This window comes from Eleutherodactylus coqui, chromosome 5, assembly GCF_035609145.1.
Source record: "Eleutherodactylus coqui strain aEleCoq1 chromosome 5, aEleCoq1.hap1, whole genome shotgun sequence".
Lineage (NCBI taxonomy): Eukaryota > Metazoa > Chordata > Amphibia > Anura > Eleutherodactylidae > Eleutherodactylus > Eleutherodactylus coqui.
This window is the reverse complement of record NC_089841.1, coordinates 165707891-165729695: the sequence shown is the minus strand read 5'-3', so window position 1 is coordinate 165729695 and position 21805 is coordinate 165707891. Positions and strand designations below refer to the sequence as shown.

The window sequence follows — 21805 nt, the reverse complement described above, 5'->3', positions numbered from 1 at the left end:
CTGTAACATTTCTGTAGCAAGAGTATAGGAGGACCCCAGTAACATTTCTGTAGCAAGAGTATAGGTGGACTCCAGTAACATTTCTGTAGCAAGAGTATAGGTGGACCCCAGTAACATTTCTGTAGCAAAAGTATAGGCGGACCCCATTAGCATTTCTGTAGCAAAAATATAGGCGAACCCCTCAAACCTTTCAGTAGCAACTGTATAGGCGGACCCCTGTAACATTTCAGTAGCAAGAGTATAGGCAGACCCCAGTAACATTTCTGTAGCAAGAGAATAGGCGTACCCCTGTAACATTTCAGTAGCAAGAGTATAGGCGGACCCCAGTAACATTTCTGCAGCAAGAGTAGAGGTGAACCCCTGAAACATTGGTGTACCAATAGTATAGGCGAACACCTGTAAAAATTTGTCTACCAAGAGTATAGATGAAGCCCAGAAAAATGAGTTTGCTAACAGTATTGGCAATGGCCTAAAAAATTGGTATACCAAGAGTACAAGTGTACCCGTGAAAAATTGCTGAATGCCGAGGGCAGGTGAAACTCATAAACATTTTTTAAAGATACAGCTCGCTGTTACTTAATTTGTAATAGAGCCTGGAGGCAGCCCTCCGAAAAAATTGGTTTCAGTTAAAGTATAAAAACATTTGAAACTTTTAAAAATGGTAAAAAAACCTTTAAACAGAGCCTTTTGGGCCGCAGAACAATTGGCTGTTCAGCTTGATGACATGCTGTTTTAGGAGGAGGAGTAGGAGAAGGAAGAATAATAATATCCGAGAGTGATTGACAAAGCTAATCTCCCCTTTTTTGGGGTGATAGAGGATACATTTTTCTCTTGTTGCAGTGAAAAGAATCATTAGGTTCCGCTGCTTTCCGCCGGTGGAGAAGAGAAGTCTGGGGAAACCCAGCCTTTGTTCATCTTTATGAGTGTAAGCATGTGGGCGCTGGCAGTTGACAGGCGGGTACGCTTATGCATGATGATCCCCCTAGCTGCACTAAACACCCTCTCTGACAAGACGCTAGCAGCAGCGCAGGCCAGCACCTCCAGGGCGCACAGTGCAAGTTCGTGCCACTTGTCCAGCTTTGACACCCAATAGTTGTATAGAGCAGAGGCATCACGGAGGACGGTGGTACGATCGGCTACGTACTCCCTCACCATCTTTTTAGAGTGCTCCCTCCGACTCAGCCTTGACTGGGGAGCAGTCTCTTCCCCCTCCTCCTCCTTCTCCTCCCCTTCCCTTTTCTCCTCCTCCAAAACGCACTGAGATAAAGACATGAGGGTGGTCTGGCTATCAAGTGACATACTGTCTTCCCCCATCTCCTGTTCCAACCGCAAAGCGTTGGCCTTTATGCTTAGCAGCAAACTTCTCAGCAGGCAAAGCAGCGGGATGGTAACGCTAATGATGGCTGCATCGCCGCTCACCATTTGGGTAGACTCCTCAAAGTTTCCGAGGACCTAGCAGATGTCTGCCATCCATGCCCGCTCCTCAGTAAATTGCGGAGGCTGACTACCAATCCGCCGCCCATGTTGCAGCTGGTATTCCACTATTGCTCTACACTGCTCGTACAGCCTGGCCAACATGTGCAGCGTTGAATTCCAGCATGTGGGCACGTTGCACAGCAGTCGGTGCTCTGGCAGCTGAAATTGATGCTGCAGGGTCCTCAGGGTGGCAGCGTCTGTGGTGGACCAGCAGAAATGTGCTCAGGTCAGACAAGTGGAGGTAGTTTTTCAGAAACCGCTGAACCAGCAGATTGAAGACGTGGGCCAGGCATGGCACGTGTGTGAGGCTGCTGAGCTGCAGATCTGCCACCAGGTTACGGCCGTTGTCACACATGACCATGCCCGGTTGGAGGCTCAGCGGCAAAAGCCAGAGGTCGGTCTGCTCTGTCAGACCCTGCAACAGTTCGGTGGCCGTGTGCCTCTTGTCACCTAAGCTGATTAGTTTCAGCAAAGCTTTCTGATGCTCGCCCACTGCTGTACAGTGCCGCGCCACGCGCTACCGACTACTGGCAACATGCTCACATTGCCTAATTGAGAAGTAGAGGTGGCGGAGAAAGAGGAGGAGGGAGGGGTTGAGGAGGTGGCATAAAATGCCGCAGATACCAGCACTGAGGTAGGACCCGCTATTCTGGGTGTGGGTATGGCGGGAGCGGTCCAGGCTCTGACGTGGTCCCAGCCTCCACCAAGTTTACCCAATGTGCCGTCAGGGAGATATAGTGGCCCTGCCCGCCAGTACTTGTCCACGTGTCCATGGTTAAGTGGACCTTCCCAGTAACCGCGTTGGTGTGGGCATGATTTATGTTGTGGGAGACGTGCTGGTGAAGGGCGGGGATGGCACACCGGGAAAAATAGTAGCGACTAGGGACCAAGTAGTGCGGGACCGCCGCCATCATGTTTTTGAAAGCCTCCATTTCCATAAGCCTGTACGGCAGCATCTCCAGGCTGATTAATTTGGCAATGTGCACGTTTTAAGCTTGTGCATGCGAGTGGGTGACGGCGTATTTGCGCTTTCACTCCAACACTTGTGTTAGCGACAGCTCAACGCTGCGCTGAGAGACATTGCTGGATGCAGTAGAGGACCTGAGGAGGTGAGGGTGCAGGCTGGGAGGTGCCCGTGCCTGTGTCATGGGATTGGGATTGGATCTGTGTGGCAGGTTGCGGCACAGGGGAAGAGGGATTGTGTGACCCGGAGGCAGTGAATGGCCTTCGTCCCACCTTGTGGGGTGCTGGGCCATCATATGCCTGCGCATGCTGGTGGTGGGGAGGCTGGTAGTGGTGGCTCCCTGGCTGATCTTGGTGTGACACAGGTTGCACACCACTGTTTGTCAGTTGTCCGCGCTCTCACTAAAAAACATCCACACCTTTGAACACCTAGCCCTCTGCACGGAGGCTTGCCTCGAGGGGGTGCTTTGGGAAACCGTTAGGGGATTCTTCGCTCTGGGCCTGCCTCTCCCCCTGGCCACTCCACTGCCTCTTCCAACGTGTCCTACTGCTGCAGCTGCCTCCCCCTCTGAGGCCCTATCCTCAGTAGGCTTGGCAAACCAGTTGGGGTCAGTCACCTCATCATCCAGCAGCTCTTCCTCTGAATCCTCTTTGCACTCCTCCCTCGGACTTACTGCCCTTACTACTACCTTACTGACAGACAACTGTGTCTCATCATCCTCATCCACAAAAAGCTCTTGAGACAGTTCCCGGGAGTCCCCAGCCTCATCACCCCGTCTCCGAGAACTTTCCAAAGGCTGGGCATTGGTCACGACAAACTTCTCAGGTGAGAGAGGAACCGTTTTTTCCCACTCATGACAGGGACCCAGAGAACAGTTCCTGGGAGTCTGCCTGCTCAGAATATGTCATTTTCATGGAGTGAGGAGGCTGGGAGGAAGAAGGAGCAGCCAGAGGATTCAGAGTTGCAGTCCCTAGGCCGAGAGTAGTGGACTGCGTAGAAGACTGGGTGATCGATAAATTGCTTGGCGCTTTTTCTGCCATTCACGACAGGACCTGCTAGCACTGCTCTGTTTGTAATAAAGGTCTACCATGCGAACCCGCAAATTGTAATATGAATCTGGGGAGCCCAGAAACTTGCCTCTCTGCTAATACCTCAGCAGCCGTCTGTGATTCACCCTGCCCAGGAACTCAGCCTGTGCCCACACCCTCACTTGGACGCCCGCGTCCACGTCCTCGACCCTTACCCCTACTCCTCATCATGGCGGATTAAGGATAAAATAAATTACCCCACTGGACAGCGTTGACAACTGGGGTTAATTTACCGCACACAGAGACTTGTAGATAGCGGAGGCTCTATGCTGTAACTTGAAAAAGTTAACCCGCTGTCTTGCGCTTATACCTAAGGGTAATTTACAGCTCACAGAGACTTGTAGATAAGAGAGGCTGTATGGAGTGGGAGAAGACTCTAAAGCTAGTGGATAGTGCTGGTAACTGCGGCTATCTCAACCCCACCAAGGAAAGGGTATTGTGAGACACTCTGCACAGTGGCAGAGCTGAAATAGTTTGCAGTGGCCCAGGAATAAAAAAAAATGATGCACTACTGCTCCCAGCCAGCCACAACTATAATACGCACGGTGAGAAGTAGCCCTAAAAAGGACCTTGGGGTTCTTGTAGAGAGGATCACGACTGTAAAACTTTCCCTATATAAGCAGCTCTGTCCCTAAACTCTGTGTAATGCACTGCACACACAGAACAGTATAGCTGAAATGGCCTGCACAGCCCTAGATGCTTAAAAAAACAAAATGGTGCACTACTGCTGCCAGCCAGCCACAACTGTAATGCACACGATGAGGAGTAGACCTAAGAAGAACTGTTGGGGTTCTTGAACACAGGATCCTACTCTAACACTTTCCCTATATCAGCAGCAGCACTTTCCCTAACCTCTGCCAGCATGCGTCTGAGGCGAGCCACCGGTGGGACCAGTTTAACCCCTTAGTGACGAAGCCTGTTTGCGCCTTAGTGACGGAGCCAAATTTTGGAAATCTGACATGCGTCGTTCAACGTGGCATAACTCCGTAAAGGCTTTACATATCCCAGTGATTCTGACATTGTTTTTTTGCCACATGTTGTACTTCATTTAGATTGTAAAAAGAGACCGATATAATTTGTGTATATTTATTAAAAGTACCAATATTGGAAAAATTTTGAAAAAATTGTCATTTTTTCACATTTTCAACCGTAATATCTCAAATATGTCCAAACATACTGTACAAATTTTTGATAAGATATGTATTTCCATCTGTTTACTTTATTCTGAATGCACACTTGAAAAACTTTTGTGTTTTTTTTAACCATTTAGAGGACGTACAAATTTAACATTACTTTTCAGCATTTTGAGGAGCACTTTGTTTTCCTGCACCAAGCCAAGTTTGCAGAGGCTCATAAGTGTCAGAATAATAGATACACCCACAAATGACCCCATTTTAAAAACTACACCCCTTAGTGTATTCACTGAGGGGTGTCATGAGTATTTTGACCCCACCAGTTCTTTTCAGGAATTAGTTCAATTTAGGGGCCAAAAAATAAAATTTCATATTTTTGCAAATATGTCATTTTAAAGACATATTTTTTTCCTATAGAGCCCATGAAAATGAGGATTTACGCACCAAAATGGATACCCCCGTTTCTCCCGTGTTCAGAAACATACCCATTATGGCCCTAATCTTATGTCTGGATGCATAACGGGAGTCAAAATGAAAGGAGTAGTCGGTGTCTTTCAGAACATAAATTTTGCTTGAAGGCGTTTTAGGCCCCATAGCACTTTTGTAGAGCTCTTGAGTGGCCAAAACCAAAGAGAACCCCCACAAGTGACCCCATTTTGAAAACTAGACCCCTTAACGAATTTATCTAGGGGTGTACTGACCATTTTGACCCCACAGTTTTTGAATGAATTCAAGCCAAGCAAAAGAAAAAATTGTGATTTTCATTTTTTTGTCAATTCTGTCATTTTAAAAACAGCTTTTTTTGTACAGCACACGCATGAATGAAGCCTTTCATCCCAAAATGGATACCCCTGTTTCTCCCGTGTTCAGAGACATACCCATTGTGGCCCTAATCTTATGTCTGGATGCACAATGGGGCCCAAAACGAAAGGAGTAGTCGGTGGCTTTAAGAACATAGATTTTCCTTGAAGGAGTTTTAGGCCCATAGCACTTTTGTAGAGCTCTTGAGCGGCCAAAATCAAAGAGAACCCTCACAAATGACCCCATTTTGAAAACTAGACCCCTTAATGAATTTATCTAGGGGTGTACTGCCCATTTTGAGCCCACAGTTTTTGAATGAATTGAAGCAAAGCAAAAGGAAAAAATTGTGATTTTCGTTTTTTTGGCAATTCTGTCGTTTTAAAAACTGCTTTTTTGGTACAGCACACACATGAATGAAGACTTGCACCCCAAAGTGGATACCCCTGTTTGTCCCGTGTTCAGATACATACCCATTGTGGCCCTAATCTTTTGTCTGGATGCACAACGGGGCCCAAAATGAAAGGAGTAGTCGGTGGCTTTCAGAACAGAAATTTAGCATGAAGGTGATTTAGACCCCATTGCACACTTGTAGAGCCCTTGAGCGGCCAAAACGACAGAGAACCCCCACAAATGATCCCATTTTGAAAACTAGACCCCCTAACGAATTTACCTAGGGGTGTACTGTGTATTTTTACCCTACAATTTTTGAATAAATCTAAGCAAAGCAGTAGGAAAAAAATTACAATTTTCATTTTTTTGGCAGTTGTATCAATTTAAAAACTGTTTTTTTTGTACAGCACACATAGGGATGAAGACTTTCACCCCAAAATGGATACCCCTGTTTGTCCCGTGTTCAGAACCATACCCCTTGTGGCCCTAATCTACTTAAAGGACGCATGGCTAGGCCTATAATGGAAGGAGCACCCGTTGGATTTTAGGGTACAACGGAATAAATTCCAGGCCCTATTGCCCACTTATAGAGTCATTGAGCGTCCAAAACTATAAAGACCCCCACAAATATCCCCATTTTAAAAACTAGACCCCTTAACGAATTCATTTAGGGGTGTACTGCGTATTTTGACCACACAGTATTTGAATAAATTTCAGCAAAGCAGAAGAAAAAAATTACAATTTTCATTTTTTTGGCAATTTTGTCAATTTAAAAACTTTTTTTTTGTACAGTTTACATAGGAATGAAGACGTTCACCCCAAAATGGATACCCCCGTTTGTCCCGTGTTCAAAAACATACCCATTGTGGCCCTAATCTACTTACAGGAAACATGGCAAGGCCTGTAATGGAGGGAACACCGGTTGGATTGCAGGGCATAACTGAATAAATTCCAGGCCCCATTGCTCATTTGTACGGAATAAAAATTGACTCCCTAAAATCCCCCCCCCCTCCACGCCCTTTTCGGCGTTCACCAAATCTTAGATAAAAGTAATAATGTGAACTGTGTAGTATTTCCAAAGACGGGTAATTATGGAGGCTGGTTGGGATGGGCACATGGGGCAATAAAACCGGGTATCCCCCCTCCTCTCATGCTTTTTGGGAGTCATTTTTTGACCTCAGTGGCGGGGATGGGGTGTAAAAAGTGGCGCTCTGTGAGCCTTTGTAAGCTTGATGAGGTGCGGCGGTCTCACACAGAAGACGCTCAACAAGCTGCTCCTGGAACTGCAGGAAGGCGAGCGTTCCCGGGGCTTCTTGTAAATTGCGTATTACAGGTAGCGGTCTGAATAACGCCGGGCTCACACAGCCGTAGGTGGATCCCGGCTGTGAGCCCGGCTGTGACCCTGCGTACGGCCGCGTAATGTACTGCGCATAACTGCGTACTTACACGGGCGGTCATGTGCAGTACACTTTTTTTTTGTTGTTTGTATTTCCCGCACCGTCGCTTAGCGATGACGCGGGTACCCGCAGCCCGTATACAACGTAGTTGCGTATGGGCTGCGGGTATATCCGCGACCATGGAGCACAATGGGCTCTATGTTGCGGATATCCGCGGTAAAATAGAACCTGCTGCGTTCTCTTTTCTGCGAGTGGATTACGCAATTCCAACCCACTAATGTGAGCGGAATTGTGTAATCCAATGCGATTGATCTGCGTATTACCGCGGATCAGACGCATGCGGAATCCGTAATTCCTATCCGGTCATGTGAGACCGGCCAAAGGTAGATCGCTACCATTTTTTCACGTGACCGGGGACCGCTCAACGAGGCCACCCGTCACTGCTCCAGGCTCTCGGTGACCGTTGGTCGCCGAGAGCAAGGAGATATTAAGTTTCCTGTGCTCCCCGACTCCTGCACATGTGTCCGGTGTTTTGCCAGCGGTCGCATGCGCAGAATACGGGAAAGTTCACGGAAGAAGATTGCGTCGGGGTGCAAATATGGAGGCCTCCGGTAAAAAATTTTATCTCCTCTCACCGATCGCATCGGTGAGGGGAGATGAACCTTCCCCTTTTTTTAACTTTTACGTGATCGCCATTATTCTTTGGATAACGGCGAACACGTGATCAGGAACCGCTCACCGCGGCCCTCCGTGAAATCTCCAGGCTCTCGGCTAAGTTTTGTAGCCAGGAGCAGGGAGATTTTAAAAAACCACGGCTTTTGCGCATGCGCCTGCCACATTGGCGACGGGCGCGTGCGCAGAAGCTGGGGTGAGGTCCGCGGATAAATCCGCAGGCCTTAGGTACGTCATTTCATCCTCCCTCACGGATATGATCCGTGGGGGGAGATGAAACGCAAGCTTTTTTTAACTTTTTAAAACTTTTTTTTTACTTTTTGCACTTTTTTTTTTTTACCTTTTACCCCTTTTTTTATTTTTTTTTTTTTTACTTTTTGCACTTTTTTTTTTACTTTACATGATCACTGTCATCCATTGGATGACAGTGATCATGTCCCTGGTGACATCCCTCTGCTCTTGGCTACACATGGCAGCCAGGAGCAGAGCAATTTTGAATTTCCCGGGGCTCGAGCCCCTCTGTGCACGCGCCCGATGTCAATCATCGGGCGCGCATGCGCAGACGGGGATTTCGGGTCCCGGGACATCGGGACATCGCAGAGGACCGGGGGTGAGTATCTTCACCTCCCCTCATGGATCCGATCCATGAGGGGAGGTGAAACTTTACTTTTGTTTTACTTTTTAAACTTTTTCGCGATCACCGCTATCGCAATGGATAGCGGTGATCGCGGGCCCGGGGACCGCTCGCAGTGGTCCCCGGTAACACCTCCTGGTTCCCGGCTACCTTCAGGAGCCGGGAGCCAGGAGATTTTAAATTTGCCGGGGACACCCGGGCTTCTGCGCGTGCGCGTGACGTCATCGTCAGGCGCGCATGCGCAGAAGGCCGCCGGCGGGTCCGGGAGGACCAGATCTCCGGGGGACACCGCCGACAAGCCGTGTGAGTATTTTCAGCTGCCGTGATGGATCCGATCCATCATAGCAGCTGAATTACTACTTTTTTACACCGTTTTATTTACTTTTTTGCGATCGGCGCTATTCATTTTATAGCGCCGATCGCAATGCCGGGGGGGACTGCCCGCATCCTGGGATGACAGCTCCATGCTGTCGGCTACCTGCGGGCACCGACAGCATGGAGCTGTCACGTCCTCAGGTCAGTGGGCATCAATCCAAAGAGGATGCATAAAACTACGTCCTCTAGGATTTAGGCCCACTTTCTGAGGACGTAGTTTCCCGATGGGGCCGTCGTTAAGGGGTTAAGTACTCGGTGGTCACCTGATCGGCCCAGCCACTCACTGCTGTTGGTGGGCACAGGGCTGGCATGTCCCAACAGGAAGTGGTAATGCCTTCCCCGCATGTTTATTGGCTAGAAAATGGCGCTAAACATGTGGGGAAGGGAAATGCAATTGACTCGAGTACTGCGTGGTGTTCGTCTCGAATAACGAGCATCTAGAGTATCCAAATACTCGAAAGAGCATCAAGCTCGGACGAGTATGCTCGCTCATCTCTATTGCTATACACACAATGGACTGTAGGGGACCCATTGGTTTGGTATGGTAAACTGTTCTAGACATGCTCTGTGACCTGTGCAGAGGTCATTTTGTAGGAAGGGGAGTAGAAAGCCACAGCTAATACCTCTTGTGAATGGTGAATCCTACGTTATCTACATAGCGGTGTTACCTTTCAGTGTAATCCTACCTGTAATGTGAGTGAGATGACTGCTGCAAAGCTTTCTCTATCAATCAGAAAGTGACAAACTAGTATTTGGCTCTGTGGTCAGTATGAAAATGCATGGTTTTAGGATTTTATTCAAAAATACAGATTGTGACTGAAAGTTAAAAAGAAAATCACCAAAACTTCTTTAAAAAAATATATTTAACACCAAAATGGGATTTATATAACAGGTGATTTTCTGATGACACATTCCCGTAAAGAATTTTCTGCTAAGTGCCTGTTAAAACCCAATTAATCTTTACTATACCATCCATCCTTAGTTGTAAGCATTCAGTTTGATTAGACTAATATCATTTTCAGTATACATTGAAACTAGCAAAATGTTTACAAGATCCTCTAAATTCATCACCCAAGTAACAAATCGAAATCCTTTATGATATTATAGATACATTGTTGATTGGGTCTTCTTAGTTCCTCCTTATTTCTTTTTATAATACAGATTTAAGTGAGAAAACTTGGTTCACCCTTCTTGCTAAATAAAAAAAAAATCTTGCTATTTGTATAGCGCCAACTTATTCCGCAGCGCTTTCAAGTAATTTATTTATTACCCCCCACCAAGCTGGTTAATCATTTTACCGACCTTGGAAGGATGGTAGACTGAGTCGACCTTGAGCCGGCTACCTAAACCAGCGGGGATTGAACTCGCAACCTTCAGGTCATGAGCGAGAGCTTAGCACTCTGCATCACATGAGGCTCTACTTTCTGACTTTCTACAACTACAATATTTAAGGTGTTACTACAAACTACATAAAGTTACATAAAATATGATATATATAATGCATCATCTAACTACTTTGAGCATTAGAAGTAACCTCTTTATAATTATAGCATTAAATCATTCCAACCAATTTCTCTATTGTGACTACCCCGTAGAAGCATGTTAGCAAAACATATGTTCGTGTCCAGGTCCCGGCAGCCTAGAGAGAAAGAAAGATTAAGAGACTCTGTAGTATGTATTTAAACCCTTGTATTACACTGGTCAATTTTTATGTCATATCCATCTTATTTTAAGAACAAATATTCTTTAGCAGGCATAGGGAAAGGGTAATTTAGAGACATCCCATACACACATACCTTGACTTTTCTAGTTCATAATACTGCTCACTCTTGTGGACATTAGTAGCTTGCCTGTGTCTATGGATCTCTGCAAGGGGTTAACTCCTTGTTTTGAGCATACACTAAACTCAAGTGACAAAATATAAAATTCTTTAACTTTCCAGCACAAGTCATGCAACTCATTGTGCGAATTTTACGGAATATTTCCATGATTCATCATACATTTTCCTACAGTTTGTTCCTCAGTGGCATTAGTCATGGTAAAACACTATTTTTATGTTGTTTCCTTATGTCTGTTGCTACTAACAGAAAACAAGCATCGTCACCACTGGGCTTCAGAACAAAGATTAAAACACAGAAATTAAAAGTATAAATAAAAAAACTCTCGTCTTGTTCTTTTGTGGCGGTCTTCTTTCTTTTTAGACCCAAATATGCAATATCCAAATACGCATACGCTCATGTGAATCCGGCCTTAAGGTCAAAGTGAAGTAAGTTACACAATAACTAGCCTAGTATCCAATAGTATTTGACTTGTTACATAGCAAAGCGCAATTGGAATATCTGACAAGGCATTAAAGGAGAGGGCAGGAGCTGGAGAATGAGGTGTATTGTAGTTGATTACCTTAAGAATTAGGTCAAATGTAGCAACCCAAAAATCATATATCAGAGAACAAGACCAGTAGGCATGTAAGTAATTTTCAGGTGAGCAACAGGCTCTCCAACATAATCTACAATCTGGGAGGGCATCTTAAACCCCCACAGTAAAGTCTTTTGCACAATTTCCCAATGGCTCGCACCCTTGGAGATTTTGTTAACACACTGTATCAGTCCTCTAATGGAATAACTTGGTTGAGATCAGATTCCTATTTAAGGAGATAACTAGGTTTAACCTGGGATTGTGAGTATATGATACTAAAATAAAAAAAGAATATCCCATTATTTTTATTGTTGTTGTTTCTGAAAAAATAGGGAAGAACAAGAAGGAAATACAGCAGAGTCTTGGTTCGGAGAGGAGTTTTGATGTATGACATTCCCTCACTCACCTGAAGGTTGCTGTGCATGACCCTGCTGGACATTGGTATACTGCAGAAAGTCTTAGCCAGATGAGATCCACCCCTGGACAACAGAAAGGTGAACAGCAAGGATTTTATGACATGGCAGACGTGTGGTTACAGTCTTGTGATAGGATAGTAGAAGACTCACATCTGGTGACAGCTCTCTGGTTGGCTTGAAACACTTTTGGGTTCTTCCGGCTATGTTGGACAGATGCAGTTTATTGACAGATGCAGCCTGCAATTAGGGAAATAAACTTGAAAAGTTTCAAATATTCTGGCAGAATAGCTCAGCCCACAATCAACTTAGTCCAGAATAGTTCATCGAAGAATAAGACAGTCCAGAATAAAGAATAGCTCAGTTCATGGCAGTGTAAAATAATGCAGTTCTAGCAGTAAGCTGTGTGAGGTAAATTTTACAACTTCTCCATTTAAGATTTACTATTCACCCCTGATTCATGAAATATATAGAAGTGACAAATTTCACACTTTAATAGTGAAGTTTTGGGACCATGGCTGATGGCTCTCCTCACATCAGGAGTCTAAAAGTCAAAGCTCCCATTCCCCACCTGCATAGTCTGCCTCTTAACCCTTTGCAATCCAATTTTGAATTTAGGGTTTCCTAGGGGCTTTCTCTTTCTGCCATTATACAATGGCGCCATCTGTTGGCTAGAGCCAGTACTACGGTATGTGACATGCTGGAGAGGCCCCCGACAACAGAGCAGCCAGTAATCTACAGTAAGAATACCCCGCCGGACGTCTTCCGACATCAGAGCTGTACAGCCTTCAATCAGAATGTCTTTAGACGGCAGACAGTGGATTGGAAAGGGTTAAAAGACCAGCACTAGTACCCAGCTTTCCAGCCTCAGGCAATCCAATTAGGTCTAGCTTTATTTAGGGCCTCTGCTCCCACCTAAGGTGGCCTGAACAATTTTTTTTTTTGAGTGCAAAGGTATTGTTCTGTTTTTTTCTGATTTCCTGCTTTTGACCCATGCTTTCTCAATCTGTTATCTACTGATTCTAGCTTTGTTATTGGACTACACCTATTAGTTTACAGCCTGCCCTGAAACTTGGCCTTATGCATTGTTGTGCAAGAATTCCATCTGTCCTGGCTTCTGCTCTGTTTATCAACTATGTCTCTGTCTACAACATGCAGTAATGTGTTACAGAAATCCTTGTGGAAGATGTCAGGCAGATGGATGTGGCTGCACCATGCCACATACTGATTTGACTTATGGCTTTCTAAGGACACAACACCACAGTTTTCACCCTTGACCCCTCCAAACATGATTTGGTCTTCACTGCTCGGTCCCCAAGTCCTTATTCACAGAGATAGTTCTGCATAGGGCTGAAGTGTGGTACTTAATGGTATGAACAAGTCGGTATCTAGAGAACAGGGCTGCAGGCACAGGTGCAATAACAATATCCAAGCAGAAGATCAGAGCAGGCAGCAGGCAATAATGAAGTCCAGAATACAGGGCTGAGGTCAAAGAGAACAGAAATCAGAATCATGAGCAAAACGGACAAAGATCAAAACCGAAATGCACAAACCTACTGGGTGCTTTCCCTAAGGAGAAATCATACTGTTCCTGACCAATACTTTTCTCAGTAATGGACTATTTCCCATTTATGGAGATAGAGTCTCAGTAAGCATATCAAAGAGCCTCGGAAAGCCGTGATTCTGTTTCCAGTTGTCCTTCCTTGCATCCACTCCATCACCAGAAGATTATGTTTATACAGTGGGCTTTCAATATGAATTTTTGAAAACAGGACTACAGATAGTCCCCGACATACGAATATTCAAGTTATGAATTTCGGTACATACGAACAAGGTCGTCCTAAGGCTAATTCGCATGGCGGCAGAGTGGTGGCAGCAGCGAGCAGGAGCCGCGCCTACCGCAAACAGTAGATCTCTCTAACTGTACTCATGTTGTTTCAGTACAACGAGTGTTGTGAACTCCAAACATGTCGGGTGCCAAGCGCAAAGGAAGTGGTGATGCTGGAATTTCTAAAAAAAAACGCCAGGCCATCACGATGCAAACAAAGGCTGATATCATAAAAAAGTGGAGCGCGGTGAGAAGATGTCTGATGTTGCTCGCTCATACCAGATGAATCGTTCTACCATCGGTACCATTCTGAAGAGCAAGGATAGCATCATGGAACATGTGAGAAGTTCAGTGCCTATGCACTCTACTATTATTAGTAAGAAACGTGGAAAAGTGATAGAAGAACTTGAAAATCTTCTGAGCATTTGGATGGAGGATTGTCATCAGAAAAGAAAGCCACTAAGCTTAATGCTGATTCAAGAGAAGGCTTTAAGTCTTTTTGAAGATGTAAAGACAAAATATGGGGAAGGAGCAGCAGATGTGACCTTTACTGCAAGTCATGGATGGTTTAACAGCTTCAAGGCACGTAATAACCCCCATAACATAAAAGTGACATTAGAGGCGGCAAGTGCAGATACAGTAGCAGCCCAGGAGTTCCCCGCTACACTTAAGGAAATTATCAAAGAAGGTGCGTTTTCACCTCAGCAAATATTTAATGTTGACGAAACAGGCCTTTATTGGAAAAAGATGCCAGACAGAACCTACATCAGTAAGGAAGAGAAGTCTATGCCTGGCTTCAAACCCGCAAAGGACAGACTGATGCTACTGCTTGGCGGAAATACCGCAGGAGATATGAAGATCAAGCCATTGTTAGTGTATCATGCTGAAAACCCAAGAGCCCTGAAAAATATAGCTAAGGCCTCACTTCCTGTTGTGTGGAAGAGTAACCGAAAAGCCTGGGTCACTCTTGCTATGTTTCAAGACTGGTTTTATCACCATTTCATCCCCGAGGTGGAACGGTACTGCCGGGATAAGAACATTCCCTTCAATATTCTTCTCCTTTTAGATAATGCACCGGGCCACCCTCCTTTCCTAGATGACTTTCATACAAATGTGAAGGTAGTTTTCCTGCCACCCAACACTACCTCCCTACTCCAGCCAATGGACCAGGGGGCCATTGCAACCTTCAAGAAATACTATCTCCGTCACATGTTTCGTCAGGCACTGAAAGCAACTTAGGGTGAGTCTGGGATGACATTGCGTGAATTTTGGAAGAACTTCACTATCTATAATGCCATAAAGAACATTGATGCTTCATGGCGTGAAATTACCACGGCCACCATGAATGGGGTTTGGAAGAAACTGTGCCCCATGTTTGTCCACGATTCCCCTAGTTTAGCAAAGCTACAGGCAGAGGAACAAAATGTAGTCAACAACTTAGTGAGCATCAGCAAGAAGCTTGACCTTCATGTTGAGGAACAGGACTTCCATGAATATTTTGCTGTGCACAACCAGGAGCTGACAAATGAAGATCTCATGGAACTGGAAAATCAAAGGAAGGAGGAAGAAAAAGAGGACGAACTGGAAGTGGAACCAGCACCGAAGCATTTCCAAACCAAGATGATGGCAAAGGCATTTCAAATGATTGAAGACTTTCTGGCACTCTTTGAATCACAGGACCCAAATGTGGAACGGTACACCAAGGTTGCAGCATCTGTCCACGATGCACTTCATTGCTACCGGGCCATATACGATGAGAAAAAGGCAGCTACCACCCAGGCATCCTTAGACCGGTTCTTTAGGAGGATGGAAAGATGCGATGAGTCTCATCATGACACTGAACCAGTGCCATCGACGTCAGGTGTTACAGCATCCACGCCAACATCTTCTCACCCTCCCTCTAATGTTGATGTCCCATTACCACTGAGTGCTGATGACTCATCCTCTCCAATTCTTCATGCATCATTGTCTCCCATTTCTGCTGCTCCACCATCGCCCAACGTCTCCTCCACTTCCAGTCAGTAATTTCCCACAGAAAGCCAGTCCACATACTCCAGCTGTGTCACCTTATCAAGGTAAGATCCTATTTTTGTTACTATTTTTACACCCAACGATTCTATTACTTGAATGTGCATTCAAGTAATAGAATCCGACATACGAACAAAATGGACTTGCGAACAGGCTCCCGGAACGGAACCTGTTCGTAAGTCGGGGACTACCTGTATTCTCTTAGAGTATGATTTTCTTTGGTCTTTCATCATGGAACTTACTGTTAAGGCCCATTAGGCACAATGATTACCGCTCAAAATTCGCTCAAAAGCCATCTTTTGAGCAATAATCGTTGTGTCTAAATGCGCTGCCATCGTGCACCACTCATGCACTACTCTCGTCCAGTCGTTCAGTTTCTGCATGCATTTACACGGGACGACTGTCATTCAAAACACCATGGGTGCGCGGGGTTTTAAAGAACTGCAACGATAATCGTCCCAAGTAAAAGGGCCTTAAGCCCCTCTTTTCTCTTCTGTAATGAGGTAGAAATTCTATGCATGGAGGTCCTGTGGGATGCATCCTGCGAATATAGGATCTTTTATATAGGTGTTAGGTGGTGCTCTTGGGATCAAAGTTCTGTGGGTTTCCAGGAGCACACTGCCACAGGTGTGAGATGTTTGAGCTGGCTGCTAGTGTGGAGTCTCCAGTCAGCTAATCACCACCAGTCTCCAGCACATTAATGCCAGCCCCTCTGGCTTGAGGGTGCTGCTTTTCTCAGTTCACTAGTTGACTTTCTTTTGGTGTTTAGCGTGTGTGCAGTTGCATGAGTATCTCAGGATAAAGGATGCGCCGCGTCCTGCTTGTGACATGACATATTAAACAGCCTTACCTTTTGCACCAGACCTCTGTGTGTTATATAACTGTGTTTTATTCTCTCTCCTGCTTTTTTTGAAACGTATGTGTCTGAACTAGGCCCGTATGTATTAGTCCTGTGCGACATTGTGTCACTAGGGGACGTTGCCATCTTTATTCCCCTCTGGATTTGTGCACTTTCTTTTGCAGACTACTGTGACTTAGGCTATTTGTGTAAGGTGCAGTGGTTCTGTTTAGAGGTGCCCGATAGGTTACTCCCTCCTGTTTATGATGTTTATGTATTAGTGTCAAGCCTATAGGATAAGTCCTGTTTGACATGTGTCTGTTGGAGGCGTTGTTATTTTTTTAATGCCATAAGGGTTCAGGGGCCCCTTTTTAAAGTGGATGAACTGTTAGGTTGTGCTCCTGGGACCGGCAGTTCTATGGGTTTCCATGAGCACACTGCCACAGGTGTGGGATGTTTGAGCTGGCTGGGTGTGAAGTTCACCAGCCAGCCAATCACCCACTATTTTTTTAAGGGAACAACCTCATTGCTAGAGTGTTTTGTTCCATAGGTTGGTGATGTGAGAGAAGCCATATTATTATTTTACTCCATCTTGTGCTATTCTGTGTCTAGATATCACAATGTTAGGAATGGGAGATCTCCTACCAGGCCCCACCAGATGACAATTAAGAAACAATTTTACTTTACCCTTTACTTCTCTGCATGTGTGTAATATATATATATATATATATACACAGCCCATAGATGAATATTATTGTGTGTGTATATACATATATCTATCTATATATCTATCTATCTATCTATATATATATATATATATATATATAGCATATATGAATTCATAACCTTCGCGTAAGCTTTAATTGATTGCCAAACACTGCCACTTGCAAATAATCATAAATGTTAATCGAGGGTTTTAGAGATAGTTACCATGATGAGAGAAAAAGCTTACTTAAACCAAGTAATGGATAGTGGGCAGCCAGGATGTGACCTGGGAGGAAGGAATTCCTACCTAAAAAACTGACGTTACTACTACTGCTAAGGTTTAATGACAAATACTAATAATAGGATTGTAAGAAGCTATGTATATTTATGAATTAGGTGTCAGCTAAGTTTATTCTTTGTTTGAAAACTATAAATACTTATGTCTGTTAGAGGAATAAAGGAATTCAGTGGATTACACAAATACTGTGTGACCTGTAAATCTTCGAGCAGCTCGAACCCTTAAATTTAATTCAGATATCAAGAGCATACATATAGCGCTCCATTTCACTAACATTGAACAGCAATGAAAACTGGAGCAAAAACCTTTTACCATGGATTTGAAAAATCCCATTGTTAACATTGTTCTTGGGTATTTTATAGATGGCTTCAGATATTGTTTGAAGCAGGACATGACTTACAATGCTGACCAAGGTAGCTTGCCTACAGAACCACTCCCTTCCTCTACATTCGCACAGAAGGTGTAGCTGAAGGCACTTGTTGGGGCTTGTGGGCAAGCCAAGGGTAAGGTGGCTAATTTGTTTACTGATTGCAAGTATTATGGACCGGTTTGGAGGAGCAGAACTTTCTGGGTCCTCAGACAAGCCTGTCATGTTGTGTGAAAAAGCTGCTTGAGTCCCCTGACACTCTCTAAGAACAGGTAGGTATCATAAAAGCACAGGTTCACACTAAAACACTACAACTGGAGCAGAAGGAGACACATTAGTAGTTGAAACAGCCAAGACTGGCTGTTGCCCTTCTACCCTTGAAAATGTTGAGGAGGTGCAAGCGGTTACTTTAGATCCAGGTCCTACAGGCCTACTTAGGCAGTTCCTAGTTCAATAACCTAGATCCAAGAAGAAGAATCGTAAGGAGGATGCTGTATAAGAGGAGAATGGTAACTGTAGAAAGGTATCCTTGAGCCTTGAAACCAATAATAGCCTAATTGAGAAGTGGGCTTACACAAGTGTTGCTGTGTCTGCATGATGGCTTGGTCCAGGATTCAGCAACAATGCCACCTGACCTGTCTAAGGTAGTATTATTTGGGCTTGCTATGATTAAAGTAAGATTGCATGAATTGTAAAGAAGCTTTTTTTCAAGGCCAATTTAGACATACCAATTATCATTGAAAAATCATTATAATGACCAAAAGTGCGTGATGACCGTTACGTTTAAATGCAAGCCATCATGCACTTTTCATTCACTTTTTGTTTATTGTTTAGCTTCAGCCAGCATAAGTGAACAATTGCAAACAAGTTAGCAGTGACGTCACTCGCTTGTGCGCTCATTCAAACAAGAATCAGCTTGTGTTAAAGGGGCATTAGTTGCATTCCAAATGCTGCCTACCCACTCCAGCGAGTTGAGTTGAATAAAGTTTCCAGTGGTTGGCAAATATGAACATGTCTTGTCTTTATACATGAACGCAAATTATAATAAATAAACGATAGTGGTGTTTTTTGTGGGGGTTTCACATTTTACATAATTATGAGTATCTGCTTGCCTCATGGGGTACGTTAGTGCAATGTAACATCATTATAAACAAGTCTATGATTCCATTCCAGGTCCAGTCTCTAATGAGGGAGATCATTCTCTAAGGCCAGGAGACTGAGTGTGTGTGTGAAAGGACATCCAAGTAGAGTGTTATTCCATACCGGATGCTGCTAAAATCATCAATTTCTGTCAAGCTACATGCCAGTCACTGCAGGAGGATGTTGGATCTGGAAATCGTATGATGTCGGCTTTGATGATCCGCCTGATATTTATGTATTCAACTGTTCCAGAGACTATTGATGCTGAATATTCCAACAAACTGCTGGGGCGTTCAGAAAATACATTTTTGGAAATGCATGCATTTATCGCATCAAATACGGGACTAAGTGAGTGTCGTTATGTAAACATGCCCCTGTGTCTTCTGGTGCTATGCCCTATACTGCTACACCACTCACACCTGATGCAATTACACAAATAGATCTTGAAGATGAAAATGAAAAACGCAGGCAAACCTGGATAATAAAAACTTCATGCAGATTGTTGCCCTAGTTTGGATTCGAACCTAGTGCTAGCCATTGAGCCACCGTTGATAACACTGCATAGTTTATAAGAAAGGAACTACATATGTCTTAAATACAAGTTTATATACTTTTTTCCTTTTTCAATCATGGATTAAGCTTTGTACCTGAGTTTATCTGGTCCTTATTCTTCACTTAGTATCTAGTAAATAAAAAAATCATAAAATGACTGTATTCCTGACTCATACAGTTATAATAACAAATTGCTAATGAATACATCAGCCTTGTAACCAAGAAATGTAACACAATTTATAATAAGTCAGGAACAAATTGTAATTATTCTTTAGTATTCCATAAATGCACATGATAGAAGATAATATTTTGAAGTTTACTTGGCATATATTACATTTCAAGTGGTATTTTCTTGAAATTTCATGTCCATATGGTTTGGCAGATTGCATATGTGGGAGTATTTTTTCAGTTTTTCTATCTTTTCAATAACAGTTATTTTTCTATCTTTGTATCTTTCCACAACAATCATATGCGTGTATGGGTGATGAGCTTGTATTGAGATGTTTATTCCCAATTAAATTAAACCCATTTTTATTCAGGTCTTCATCAGTATAACACTAAGGGCCTATTCACACGAGCAAAGGCGTATTTATGTTCACACGTTTTCCGGTGATCATGGCCTGAGCTAGTTAGCGTATTCTCGCCTGTTCATACTTTTAGAGCTATTTTTTTTGGCCAATGAATATGCGTCGGCGCGTATATCGGTCGCGTATATTCTATTTTCGTGGGTCGACGTTTTTACGTGCCGTATAAGTGCCTGTGTGAACAAATACATTGGAAACAAATGCCTCAGATGGTCGCGTATATATGGTCGGGCGTAAAAACGCCCTGATAATAATAAGCCTTAAGACTCTATGCACTGTTATCCATCCAATGTAAACCTAGGGTGTGTTCTGCACCATATACAGTATCTTCAGTGGAAGCCTCCTAATTAGAGATGAGCGAACGTACTCGGTTCGGGTGTTTTTGGAGTCGAGCACCACTTTTTCCGAGTAACTGACTACTCGGACGAAAAGATTCGGGGGGCGCCGGCGGTGCACGGGGGGTTGCAGAGGGGAGTGGGGGGGAGAGAGAGAGCTCCCCCTGTTCCCCACTGTTACCCCCCGCTCCACCACGCCGCCCCCCCGAATCTTTTCGTCTGAGTAGTCAGTTACTCGGAAAAAGCGGTGCTCGGGTCTAAAAACACCTGAACTGAGTACGTTCGCTCATCTCTACTCCTGATATGTCACTATATAAATTTAAAAAAATAAATTAATGTTTGGGGGAAAGATTTAAACTTTTTCTGTAATAGTTAGACAGGTAGTCTAAAAATGTGCCAAATTTATCACTGTGGCTTCTACTGAATATTACATTTCGTACATCTTTAGACACTTTGTCAATCTTTATATCGCATATTGGTTAGCTTTATTTGTGCCAAATATCTCAAGTGGGGTACCACAGGGCGCTGTCCTGGACTCATTTATAAATGATCTAGATGGGGGAATTGATTGGAAACTAATCAAATTTGCCAATGACACTAAACAAGGAGAGATAGCTAACACTAAAGAAGAGAGAATGAGGCTTCAAAAAGATCTGGACAAGCTTGAACAGTGGGTGGCAACTAATAAAATGGTTTTTAACAAGGAGAAATGCAATGTCCTGCATCTGGGCAAGAAAATAAAAAAAACACATACAGAATGGGAGAAATTGGGCTAAGCAGTAAATGTGAAAAAGACTTTGATATACTAATAGATAACAGACTAAGGGCTCTTTCCCATGGGCGCATATCGGATGGCCGTTTTCACAGCAGGCCGATACGCACAGAGATCTGATGCATTGGATTCCAATTAGAGATGAGCGAACGTACTCGTCCGAGCTTGATACTCGTTCGAGTATTAGCGTGTTCGAGATGCTCGTTACTCGAGACGAGTACCACGTGATGTTCGAGTTACTTTCACTTTCATCTCTGAGACGTTAGCGTGCTTTTCTGGCCAATAGAAAGACAGGGAAGGCATTACAACTTCCCCCTGCGACGTTCAAGCCCTATACCACCCCCCTGGAGTGAGTGGCTGGCGAGATCAGGTGTCACCCGAGTATATAAATCGGCCCCTCCCGCGGCTCGCCACAGATGCATTCTGACAGAGATCAGGGACAGTGCTGCTGGTGCTGGAGCTGCTATAGGGAGAGCGTTAGGAGTTATTTTAGGCTTCAAGAACCCCAACGGTCCTTCTTAGGGCCACATCTAACCGCGTGCAGTAGTGTGGAGGCTGCTTTTTGCAGTGTTGCAGTTTTTTTTTTTTTGTATATCGGCC

The 21805-nt window shown here is 44.3% G+C and overlaps 1 pseudogene; it reads left to right on the top strand.

Annotated features, from left to right (window-relative positions):
- Nucleotides 1-13841: 13841 nt before the first annotated feature.
- Nucleotides 13842-15611, top strand: LOC136628828 (tigger transposable element-derived protein 1-like; annotated as a pseudogene).
- The last annotated feature ends 6194 nt before the right edge of the window (nucleotides 15612-21805 follow it).